Below are 12,851 nucleotides of genomic sequence, written 5' to 3'. Positions count from 1 at the left end.
TTCCTCATTCATTATACACAAAGACTTGTCCTGTGCTGGTTGGGCTCTGGAAGGCCAGCAATGAACCAATGCACCCTGAGCCTCTGACTTATGGAGGAAGTCACAGGGCAGGCCAATGAACCCAGCACTCAGGAACCAAGTGCCCAGAATCTGCACACACAGGCAATATGGCCTGCACACTTCCCATGACAGAATAATGATGCCCCAAGAATATTGGAAAGATTAAGATGCCTAAGTGACAGGCCAGGATTTCTACACAGACCAAAGCCCACCACTAGGTCTGGGATGGTTAGTCGCCATGGAGATAAACCTCTGGGCATGACTATATAGGAGTTTCTAGACTGAGTTAATTAAGATGGGGAGACCCACCCTAAAAATGAAACCCAGGAATGACTAGGAGAAACAAGGCAAGTGCTAACACTCACCTCTTTATGCTTCCTGGTTGCCAAGGCAACATGACTTGTCTTTCTGCTGCTCTGACTTCCTTGCTGCCATGGACTATCTCTTTAAACTGAGCCAAAATATACCTTTAAATTGGGGTAAATATTTCCTGTGTTTTTGTTTTTGGTTTGTTTTTTGGTTTATTTGCTTTTTTTTTCTTGTCAAGTATGTTTTCACAGCAAAGAGAAAAATAACATGAAGTCCCTCCTGAGTCAGATACCAGTATTGATTCTAGTATAACAGCATTTGAGAGCTACTCAGCCTCTTCCTCTGGCATATTTTTGGGAACACACACTAGATGAAAAAGAAAATAGAGCCCTGTGTGGTATCTCAGGCTTGGAATCACAGCTGCTCTGAAGGTTCAAGGTTTGCTTAGGTCACAGAGTGAGTTCAGAGCCAGCCTAGGCAACTTAGAAAGATCTTGTCAGAAAATTCATAACTGCTTCTAAGGATCTATTAAAACAGCATATGAAGTCTAGTGTTTCATATGTATATATAAAGACAGATGGGGGATTAGATTAGACATAGCCCACACGGGAGATTATGCTTACCCCAGAAGTTATAGGTTGCTAAATATAAAAGGCCAGCCCCAGGTATGGGATACCTGTTCTCCAGTTGCTGATCAATATGCCTCAAAAGCCCCTAAAACAAATTGGCTATTGACACTGCTCTTGGCTACCCTCTAGAACTTAATGATAAAATTTTAGTGTTGAAGATACCACACCATAGGTGATAAGACATATAGAAACCAAGTTGGTACTGGACAGGAAGCTTCCCTGATAGCTAGCTCGCTCAGTACTGGAAGGTACTGGGGTGAGGGGAAGGCAATCAATGGACTTATCCAGCTATGATGCCTGTGAAATGCAATAACGACCAGTATGGGCCATGCATGCAACAGTGGCATGAATGTTATGGGGGGAGGGGGTGACCAGCCACATTCTAATTGGATTTAAGGTCCACAAAGAAGGAAACACATGCCTGGTATTGAAGATCTTACCAAGAACCCATGGATGAACCTATTACTGCTATTCTGCTAAATGGACATTGCATCAAACTGTTCTCTAAATTTGTGTCTCTCGACCTGTAATAACACAGCTCTTTCAGATCTCAGCAGAGCAGTATCTTTGTGCAGTGGATAGTGGTTAATACAAAACCTCACAACTAGTCAAAGTACAGAGAATAAGTTACTTTGAAGTACTCAGCCACAAAGGGGGCATCTATATCACATTCCTCCCCAGGCCTCGGGATGTGAGAAGAGATGCAGAAGAGCAGTAAGGAGGTGGTAAGAGCCAGAGATCGGGGGAGGGTGGCTAATGGAGCAAAGCAATGCCTTCTGGACTCATTCAGGACCATTGCCCTCATCAAGTTACAGCAACTATGTTTATCAGCACAAGATCAATCCAGGCAACATTCTAGCATGGAGTCTGAAGGTGTTCACAATCCCTCACCTCACCGGAGGAACTATACACAGTTGATGGCTTCTGAGATAGGAAGAATCAATTTTTTAAGGGTGTGGCCCCTAGTAAATCAACCACACTTCAGTGGATGGCCCACTCCCAGAACTATATGGCTAGCACAATCAGTGTCAAGAGGGCTCAGTGGAAGAATATTTGCTTTGTGAATACAGCATTCCAGCAATCCCCAGTACCATGAAACAGAAGAGAGGGAGGGAGGGAGGGAGGGAGGGAGGGAGGGAGGGAGGGAGGGAGGGAGGGAGGGAGGGAGGGAGAGAGACACACAGAGAGAGTGATATGACCCACCACCCACAGAGTCAGCCAGGCACCCAGAGAGACACTGATACACTGATAGCTTGAGAAAAAAAAAAAAAAAAAAACACTGATAAACAGGAAAGGAGTTTGGGTTTCAAAAATCAACCGGTTTCCTTACTGTGGCTGTATCTAGGTTGTGTATCGAAGAAAACAAAAATAATTCTGGGCACAGAAGGGAGATGGAATATTTCCGCACTCAGCACCAGGCCAGCTTGGCTCCTTCCCAGGCATAGGATTCTGGTGTCTCTTTTTTAAAATAATAATAAATAAAATAACGTAGTTAAACCCTGCGGTGGTTGCCAGCAAATGTAGCTATGCCTGGGGAGTGGGTGGGAAGTGTGAACATTTGGCAATTACGGACAGCAGCCTTGTTGTGAAGCAAACAGCTGGGAGCACAAGGCAGGTGTGCTAACCCAGCTGCACCATTCCCACGGCCCTTCCAACTGCCCTGTAGGACTGGCCTCTGCTGTGCACAGAGTACCTGCCCCCCAGACAGGCTTGAGAAGGCCACTATCATCCAAAGCTCTGCAGGGGTCAGTCACTGCTCCCCACTTGGAAGCTCTCTCTGACCCACCCTACAGCCCAGAGTTCCCAAGCCAGAGGCTCAAGTGTTTGTCTCTGTTGTCTGAACCATGGACAGACAACTTGATCAGGTTAAAACTGCCAAAAGCCCATCTTATCACACGTGGTGCAGAGCTTTGCAAAGGATTCTAAGAGATGTCCATGCTCCATCTTGGCCCGGGGCAAGTGGCGTCTCATACTCCACCTTATAAGATTCTAAGTAATGTATATAAAATTTGGGGTCAGAGCTGGAGCAGTAACGGGAGTGTGCACTGGTCATTTCTGTTCTGTTGATCAGGCTTCTAGAAGAACTTAAATGCAGTCATAACGTAAACCCTAATGCCTAGCAACCAGCCCCTTCCCTCCCCATACAGGGATCTTCGGATGACCTTTCTGTTTCCTCCCTCCATGAGGCTTTGGGGAAAAAAAAAAGAAAAAACTCAATTCCATCAAAGAGAGAGAAAGAACAGGCAGGTGTAAAATACTGGCCTGGCCTCCCCAAGGTCATGTTTGTGTATGCATGTATATGCATGTTCGTGTGCATTCACACATGAATATGAGTCAAAACACATGCCTTTGGGCTTGTACATGCCTGTGTTCTCAAGTGTGCGCTTGTGTGTGCGAGTGCACAGGTGTGAGTTACTTAATCTCCGTGGACCCCGATTTCCCCGTCTGTAATGAGGATGCTTCTGTATCAGAAGATTGTCACAGAAAACCTGTGAAGCAACCGTAGAGTGCAGACATATGATGTATCCACACATGGTATGAATTCTATACCTCAGTATAGAATGCATCAGGATATTGTCATCCACACTTGGCCAAGGTTCACCAGAAGGGTAAGTTACTTACCCTTGGCCATGATGAAGCACACAGAGAAAGCAAGCATCACTAGCGCTCCAGCCCCAGTTCAAAACAGGATATGGCCATTGCAGTTGTCACCAATGCCCTGGACAGCTGAGGCCTTGGCTGAGGGACAAGCAGGCCACCATGTGCCCTCGAATCAGGAGAGTCTGGGAGTGATGCATCAGGAAAGAAGCTGGCTGCAAACCACGCAGACCATGGGAACATCTGTGACGGTGAAGTGATAGCGCCAGAAAAGGTGGCCCCAGCTGTGCGCGTACTTCTTCCCTCATCCAAATCCTGCTCTCCCACAACACCCACCCCCACATACGCCCACTCTCCTAGACCCTCCTGCTGCATGCTCCCAAGCCAAGTCTGCTTCGTGGTTATCACTCTGGTTTGTACAGGAAAAAAAAATTATTGAAACATGTAAGTATATAATATTATGAAGAAAAACTTCCTTGGCAGCAAGCTTTCTTTTCTCTGTGTAGAAGAGATTTCCATTGAAAGGCTGTTACCCTACCTCCTATTCAAACACTGAGTTCCATATGATCACCCTCACCTACCACCACAGCATTATCACATCTAGGAATGTGGGTCAGGAAGATTCTGAGAAAGCGTTGTTGTGGAGCCAGTGACCATGAGCTCATGTTCCTTTAGCCGAAGGGAAGCATTACCAGCTGGGACACACGTCACCCAGTGTTCTCCTCCCCAGGGGCCTTTCAGCATCTTGTCTCCACCCAATCTGTCTTGATGGAATGCCTTCTTTTTTCTCCAGCAAATTTAATCTCAAAAATGGAACATGTGAGTGGAAAATATACCAAAAATAATAAATATCCCAGCTCATCTGCTGTGGGTGCCATACAGACAGAGAATATATCCAGTTCTCTGCCTCCAGACATGCTTAAAGAACACGCATGCTGATCTTAGGGGCGGCCTTGATCCATATGGGCTCTCATTATCCACCAGGCATCTGCTAGGTGGAGCAGTTTGATGACAGCTTGGATGGCCTCAAAGCCTAGGTGACAAAGACACAGCAGAGAGCCCAGTGTATGGAGACACAACTTTCAGGGGCCAGAACGTAAAGTGTCCATTTCAAAGATGAGCAGAAGTTAGACAGGCAGTTAAACTGAGACCACAGAACCCAAAATGTGTCCATCCAGAGGCCTGGCTACAAGTTTAGCTGTAGGCCCTGGGGCCTTAGATAGTTATCTATTCAGAATGTGGCCAGCAGTCACCATGGCAGGCTGCAAACCCACAACCACCTGCATGCCACACCAGCATCGCCACCTCAACCATCTCTGTACATGACTTCCTGGAAGCTCAAGCCTTGTCTGCCAGATTTGTGAATGTAGTGCCGCATCCTGCAAGGTGGCAGCCATGCTGACAACTATCCCAACAATCATTAGGACGGCCACCCAAGATGGGTTGACCACTGCTCTGCTCCTCTCTCAACTAGAAATAGATAATCCATACAAAGAAAACACAGCAAACCTGTATGTAAAAGAGGAGTCAATCCTTACCTTCACACCAGCCATACCTAAGTCCAATAGCATGGGTCAGAAGTGCTCAAAACTTTGGTCTCTGGATCCTAGTACACTTAAATTCTGAGAAGTCTCAGGAGGAAATATAGGCATGTATGCATGTTCATGTAGGGTGTGTACATGTGTATACAGGTACACAAGCAGATGACTGAATGTATAGATGCTGATGACGACCTTGGGAGTCATTCTTAGGAAGAGCACCACTTCATTTGAGACAGGATCTCTCCTAGTAGTCTGGAATGATGGCTTATAAGCCTCAGGAGTGCTCAGGTCTCTGCCTCCCCAGTACCTTGATTGCAAGTGTGGATCACTGCAGCTGGTATTCTAACATTGGCTCTGAGGATTAAACTCAGGTCTTCATGTTTGCAAAGTAAGAGAATTACTGACTGGGCCATCTCCCCCAGCCTTATGGAGATAATTAATACCATAAAAGAAATGAAAATGGCATAGACTGGAGCCATTAGGTCACTGAGAAAGGAGAGTAAGGGGCTCAAGGTTAAACCAAGCTTCTGGCAGACAAAATGAATATTCTGTGAGGATGGACAAGGTAAAGAAACACGAGGTGCCTAGGCAAGGTTTAGATGCAACTCCGAAAAACAAAAGCCAGTACCTAGTTGAAACCACCTAGGATCATCCTCTTGGAGAGCCCAGCTGATACAGTGTCACCTTGAATAATTTAGAGGGAGAAGGACATTAATAGGTGTGTGCATTCCCTCTGCCATCTGCCCATAGAAGTCAGTAAGACAGAATTAAGGTTGAAAAGCTGACTGAGGCTAGTGGGGATTTTAATGTAGACATGCATCCCAAATTCTGTGTATCTCCCCTGGATCAAGCTATTTCTCGGAAATGGGTTCTTCCAGTTTTCCTGGCTTGCTCCGTTGGCTGCTCAAAGGTGAACAGCCAGGAAATGTTCCTTACTTAGTGGTGGACTACTCCTTACTTAGTGGTCATTGATCCTCTTCACAAAATTGTGCCAATAGCAAACGGGATGACCTTCAATGAGCTTCGGTCAGAAGCTATGGCTTTAAAACCCCAGAATCATAATGAAGAGGCAGAGCTAAACCCCAAATATGGACATCCTTGGACAGAGTTAACATCCCCCAGTGTTGGAATTATAACCCCTCTGTGTGGCCTGAGGGTGCTACATGGTCCTGGGATGCAGATACCATCAAAACATATTTGTGGAATTGTCTGCTAGATACAGATATCATATACAGAATATATACATATATAGCTGGATAGATTGTCTGATTTAAATTGACTTCTCTCTCAATTATATTAAGGCCACAGCAGAGGAAAATTAAAATGGTTGCTATGGTCTCCCAAGGCTAATGAAAAGTTACAAGGGAAGCATTCTGGTGTTCCTTCTCCTTCACATGTTTTATTTACCCACAGCATGATGAGGATGATGGTTGTGATTAGGATGATGGTGATGATGGTGGTGCTGAGGAGGAGGAGGGTCATGAATATATCAGTGATGGTAATGATGGTAGCATTGGTGAGGATGGTGGTGGGGATGATTAATAGATACCATATTGAACTCTTCCATTTGCCAGTCCTCTCCCATACATCCACTCCCTACCTCCTATTTTGTAAAATAAGGCCTCACTAGGTAGGTAGGTTGGCTTTAAACTCACAATCCTCCTGCATCAGCCTTCCAAGTACTGGGGATTATAGGCATGTTCCACCATACCTGGCCAATTGCCAAATCTTATTTCAACATATTTTATGTCCACATGTGCTGCCTGTTGCTAGCTTAGACCTCTTTATAAACTAGCAAACCTAGTTTCATTTCAGAATAAATACGAAGCAGTTTAGCCATAAGAGGACAAAGGGCACTCAAAATCCTAAAATATAAACTACTATCAGAGCATGTTGCCAATACCTTAAGATGAACATTTCCCTGGTTGTGATGACTCATCTCAGTTGTCACTTTAGTGAGATCGAGAAATACCTGGGTGATGGATCTTTTCAAATACCTGAGGAGTAGCATCTTGATTGGGCTCATTGAGGTGGGAAAAGTTGCCCATTGTGGGTGGCACCATTCCCTGTGCTAGGGTCTCTCTGCTTCCTGATTGTGCATCACAGAAACTAGAAAAGCAAACAAGACCCTGACTAGTGTCCAGCAGATTCCACAGGAGAAAAAGGCCAACAGTTCATCTTTAGATAAACTCTTGGGTACTAGAAGCTCTTCAACATAGAGAGAGAGCAAGCTTGAATGCAAGTGAAGTTATATCAGAGAGATTGAAAGTTTGTAAATGAACCAGGTATTCATGCTGGTGACCCTCCCACCATGAGTCAATATTATCGGTGCCAAAGAGAGGAGAGAAGACTGGGACTCCCTAACAACTACCTAACAAGCATTTCTTGAATATTTCTAAACCTAGAAAGAAAACAAATTGGGCCTACAAAAGGGAGACAGAGGGGAAAAGAAAAAGATGATTCATCTTGAAAACCCCCTCAGCCTCCGGTTCCTACCGTGGAGCACTTGCCGCACCCGCGCTGTGATCCACCCAATTATTTTAATGTCATCATTCTTTCTCCTTTTCTCTCTTTGATCCAGAGATTAGCTGAGCATATTCTGTGTTTCCCACATCCTGCCCACATCCTTTTATCTAAATGTCTTCAAGGTCTCACAATGAGGTACCAGCAACTTCTTTAAAACATCTTTGTCTCTTTCTTGGCCAGTCTTTCTGGAAATATCTCTTGTCACTGCAGATGGATTAAGCATTTTCCTCTTTTTGACAAATGTTGGACGTCATGACAGGGGTGGGGTGGGGGGCTTCAGAGCTAAGCAGGCAAAGTGGTCCCTGCCCTCAGGATGCTAGCCTTCTAGTTGAAGAGTCAACTACTAGAGAAGTACACTCAAGCTGTAATGAGGGAGCAACGCACACCCTCTAAGAGCTCACCAAGCATTCTAGGCTTAGTGTAGAATTCCATTCACAGGGTGGTCTAGATCCAGAAAAGTGAGAAAGAACAAGCTATGTGACAGTTTATAGAAAGAACATGCCAGAGGGATTGAAACTACAAAAACATTCTGAGTAAGAGACCACATTGGGCATATTCAAAACATCTTCAGAGTCAAACATGAAAGAACACACAAAAATCTCCAGGATAATCAGGGGTGAAACAGCCTAGCAGCAGATTGCTCAGGGACTCACTCAAGAGCAGAAAGAGAAATTCACACCAAAGCCATGCAGGGAACTATTTTAAGTGATATAGAAATAATCACCTACATTTCAATTATTTGGCCAGTGCTCCTGAGAAACCAACAACCCTATTCCAACTTCTGCCCTTAGTGAAATCAACACCAATGCCATATTGGCTATGTGGAGGTAGAGGGGGCTGTTGGGACATATATTCAAAATTCCTTTTTAAATAGATTTCTGATCCTCACTTTAAAAAAAAATAGCTCTAGGTTCCCACTCAGCTTGGCATATATTAAAAATCTGTTTGGAAGCAAACTGTTTTTTAAAGTACCTTTGGTTTTAATTAGTTTAGCATTTTAATTTTACGAAAGGACAGGAAGCCTCGATAAGAAGTGCCTTCCATTAGTGTGTCTGAGTCTGCACCATGATGCTGCACTGAGACAATTGATGTCATGTTAATTAATAATTATCTGAGGGACACTGCAAATGTGGAAGGCCACTGTGACTCACCCGGATCGCCTTGCGCTCAGTCCGCTTTAAAGTGCTATTAATTCCTGTTACAAATGACAGGATCGTTTAATTTCTTAAATGAGACATTTTTATCACCCATAGGGCCTTTCATCTCAGTGAATTTATGCGTTCTGGTGAGCCCCAAAACCCATTTCTAGTTTTCAAAACACATTTTGCCCCCGTTGTTTTACCTATATTTGATTTGACCCATATGTATAGACTCCATATGAGTCTAGCTGGCCCACTCCAGATCTCCCAAGGTTCTAAATGGCTCATCTTTACATAGGGCTAAGAACAGGAGCAAGCGGGTGTCAAGTCTAAGCTATATGTGTAGATTCCAAAATTGCAACAAATGCAATTGTCTGGAAATGTACTTTGTGTGCAGAAATGACCCGTCATGTCTTTTTAATTACATCTCTATGCTCTCTACCTCTTCCACTACTTAAATGGCAGTAGACACAACAGTTCCCACTGACAGATGATCTTCCCACCATGCACCATGCTGCCTGATGTGTTCACATTACTGACTATCACTTGGGACAACTGATGGCTTCAAGTCATTAAGAGTTTTAGTCCTTGCTAGTGTATGCAATGGTGTCATCGCTTGGAGGCTAATTATGGGATGGATCCCTGGATATGGCAGTCTCTAGATGGACCATCCTTTTGTCTCAGCTCCAAACTTTGTCTCTGTAACTCCTTCCATGGGTGATTGTTTCCAATTCTAAGAGTGAGCAAAGTGTCCACACTTTGGTCTTCGTTCTTCTTCAGTTTCATATGTTTTACATATTGTACCTTATATCTCGCTATACTAAGTTTCTGGGTTAATATCCACTTATCAGTGAGTACATTTCATTTGAGTTCTTTTGTGATTGGGTTACCTCACTCAGGATGACACCATTGCATACACTAGCAAGCCTTTGTTGCAAGGACAGTGATATAGCTGTCCCTTGTGAAACTAGGCCGGGGCCTAGCAAACACAGAAGTGGATGCTCACAGTCAACTATTGGATGGATCACAGGGCTCCCAATGGAGGAGCTAGAGAAAGTACCCAAGGAGCTAAAGGGATCTGCAACCCTATCGGAGGAACAACATTATGAACTAACCAGTACCCCAGAGCTCTTGACTCTAGCTGCATATGTATCAAAAGATGGCCTAGTCGGCCATCACTGGAAAGAGAGGCCCATTGGTCAGGCAAAAGTTATATGCCCCAGTACAGGGGAATGCCAGGGCCAAAAAATGGGAATGGGTGGGTAGGGGAGTTGGGGGGGGGGGCTTTTGGGATAGCATTGGAAATGTAATTGAAGAAAATACGTAATTAAAAAAAAAGAGAGAGAGAGAGTTTTAGTCCATGAGAAAGGGCCCAAAGCTTTAGCTGGGGAAGATTAAGACTCCAAAGTGTGACAAGGTACAGAAAGTGCACTGTTAGTGGTGAATTAAAGGGCCACACAGCTTTTGGCCCTTCTTTCATGGACAGCTGGGTTCTGTTGCCCTTCCATTGGATATGGCCAATCTACAGCTGTTTTGAAAATCAAAGAATTAGGAAACTCACTCCAGAAAATTCTTGGCAGAGAAAGAAAGAAAGAAAGAAAGAAAGAAAGAAAGAAAGAAAGAAAGAAAGAAAGAAAGAAAGAGAGAGAGAGAGAGAGAGAGAGAGAGAGAGACAGAGACAGAGACAGAGACAGAGACAGAGACAGAGACAGAGACAGAGAGACAGAGACAGAGAGACAGAGAGAGACAGAGAGAGAGAGAGAGAGAGAGAGAGAAAGAAAGAACAAAAAACACCACTCCACTCAATGTGAGTTCATATCAATAACCGATATTTCTGAGAGTATATGTCCCATGTAATGTTTGAGACACAGTGAACTAGGTCCCTTCCAAATTTATCTGATGTCCCAGAGCTAACCCAGCTCCCAAGTCAGCCATCAGAAGAGCTGTAAGTATGGACCATGGTTCCAGCATTCCTGGTTGGCATATGAGATATCTCAGCTGCCTTGATAGAGAGTCTGCTTTGAGAAGACCCAAGAGGATGTGGAAGTAGGATGGTTTGCTGAGTCAGCCCATCCTGTTGGGGCTTTCAGCTTGTGAAGCAAATCACCTCAAGTGGTCCAAGAATATCAGCCACAGGAGAAAGGCTGCTGAGCTCTCTCTGGCCATCCAAGATGATCTCAGTGAAGCCCTGCCTGGAATTCTGACCGCAAAACCATTCATTATCTATCAGCCAACGCTTACCAAGCACAGTCATTCCCTGGTGTGTGTGTGTGGGGGGGGGGGGGACAAGGTCATTATGGAACTAAACAGAAATAAGGAAGATAAGAAAACCCAAGTCAAAGCTGAGGGCCACAAGTCATGAAGACCTCAGCTGCCTTCAGGCAGTGGAAAACACACAGCTAATGATGCCACATCAATTTTTAAATTAAAGGGTTTAATTGATCTGAGCTCAGCTCTTTAGCTTTTTGAACAGAGGAAGCTGTTCATTCTAAGATGCAGTCTCTAGAAAACACCTGGAAACACATAAATAAATAAACAAAAACAAAAAAAAAACAAACTAACTCTAAGGAACACCTTCAGTCTTCATTGTTATGAGTCTTCTTTTACTTTTCTCAAAAGCAATTCAGAACAGCTTGCTTACAAGGCTGCAGCAGCTGCTGGTCCATTTGCTTATTAATGATTTGGGCAAAATCAGTGTAGACAATCCGGTGCTAACCTGTTTACAATTATCAGTTCTTTCATTGTCACAGATCTTAAAAATTATAGACAATTCTGGAATTTGTACTCATTATTAGTTGGGAAGCAGACACTTGGAATATTTCAGTCATTATTTTATCTATCACATCCAAGCAAGAAACCTAGATGTCCCCTCCTTGTTCCTCGGTGACCAGTAGATGTAGACCAGACCTTACCTTCTTCCAGCCTCCAGTCTACTCTCCCCACTGGGATGCAGGACCCTGACAGCACCCTCCTTGCATCTTGTCACCATCTTTGGTCCCTGAGGTCCAGTGAACAACTTTTCCAATCCTAACCCTTAGCATCTTACCATGTCTGGGTTATTCTGTGTATTGCTGTTTTCACTACTTGACAAAATCAACCTACAAGAAAGAAAAAGATTGGCTCAGCAGTGGAAGGTCTAGTCTATCATGACCGAGATGGACCATGAGGAAGCTGGTCATATACACAGGAAGCAGAGAGAGATAGAGTGTGGTAGCCAGTTCACTTTCCCCTTTCTATGGGAGAGACTCCAGCCCATGTCATGATGCTACCCAAATCAGATTAACCTTCCCTCCTCAAATCACCCTCTCTGGATATGCCCTCACAGATGTACCCAGAGGTGTGTCTCCTAGGTGATTCTAAATCCAGTCACGTTGACAATGAAGATGAACCACCACACTTAGCATCCAAAGGGACTTGGTGGTTGTAACTAAATTAAGCATCCTACAGGACAGTTTATCCTCACTTACATGATTAGACCTTGAGTCAATGTGAGGGTTTGGGAAGGATGCAGCAGAATTCAGGGAATGGCAGGCAACAGAGGAAGAGCCTGAAACAATGGGACATGCTGAAGACTATGGAAGGTACTGTGAGCCGAGGGACTCAGAGGCCTCCAAGAGGAAAGGAAAGGAAGTGCATGAGCCCTGCCTTCCCTTAGACTGTAGGTGCCTGTCCCCTGGTCATAATGGATATGAAAGCTGCCCTGTAAGCCACTGAGTGGGACTCACTTGTTACCACTGTGATGTCAGGCTAAGACACTCATACCTCCCATGATTAGGCCAATCCACATGGAATATGGGATACAGTGGGCTCACCCTAGTAATGCCAGCACTTGGGTGGTTTCAGAAAGAGGATTGCCTCCAATTCTAGCTCAAGTTCTGGCTACAGAGTCAGAACCTGTCTCAAAATAAAAATAAAAAATAAAATGAAACCAAAGATGCACACTTTTTGATACCCCTCCAAGATAGAAGGTAGGTTATTGTTTTATAAAAGGCTCCCACTGAGCACAGGCATGGAACTGGGTTCACTGAACCAAGTCCAGATACTCTGGT

General features: G+C 44.4%; 1 long non-coding RNA gene across 1 annotated transcript in view; it reads right to left on the bottom strand.

Annotated features, from left to right (window-relative positions):
- Gm36723 overlaps positions 1–11,936 on the bottom strand; it is a 115,967-nt gene extending 104,031 nt beyond the window's left edge. Inside the window, exon 1 of the long non-coding RNA XR_001780577.2 lies at positions 11,849–11,936. This is a non-coding gene — a long non-coding RNA (predicted gene, 36723). The remainder of the gene's footprint in view (positions 1–11,848) is intronic.
- Positions 11,937–12,851: the final 915 nt, after the last annotated feature.

The sequence above is a fragment of the Mus musculus genome, chromosome 12, assembly GCF_000001635.26.
Source record: "Mus musculus strain C57BL/6J chromosome 12, GRCm38.p6 C57BL/6J".
Lineage (NCBI taxonomy): Eukaryota > Metazoa > Chordata > Mammalia > Rodentia > Muridae > Mus > Mus musculus.
The sequence above is the reverse complement of the archived record's forward strand: the minus strand, read 5'-3'. Positions and strand labels throughout refer to the sequence as shown.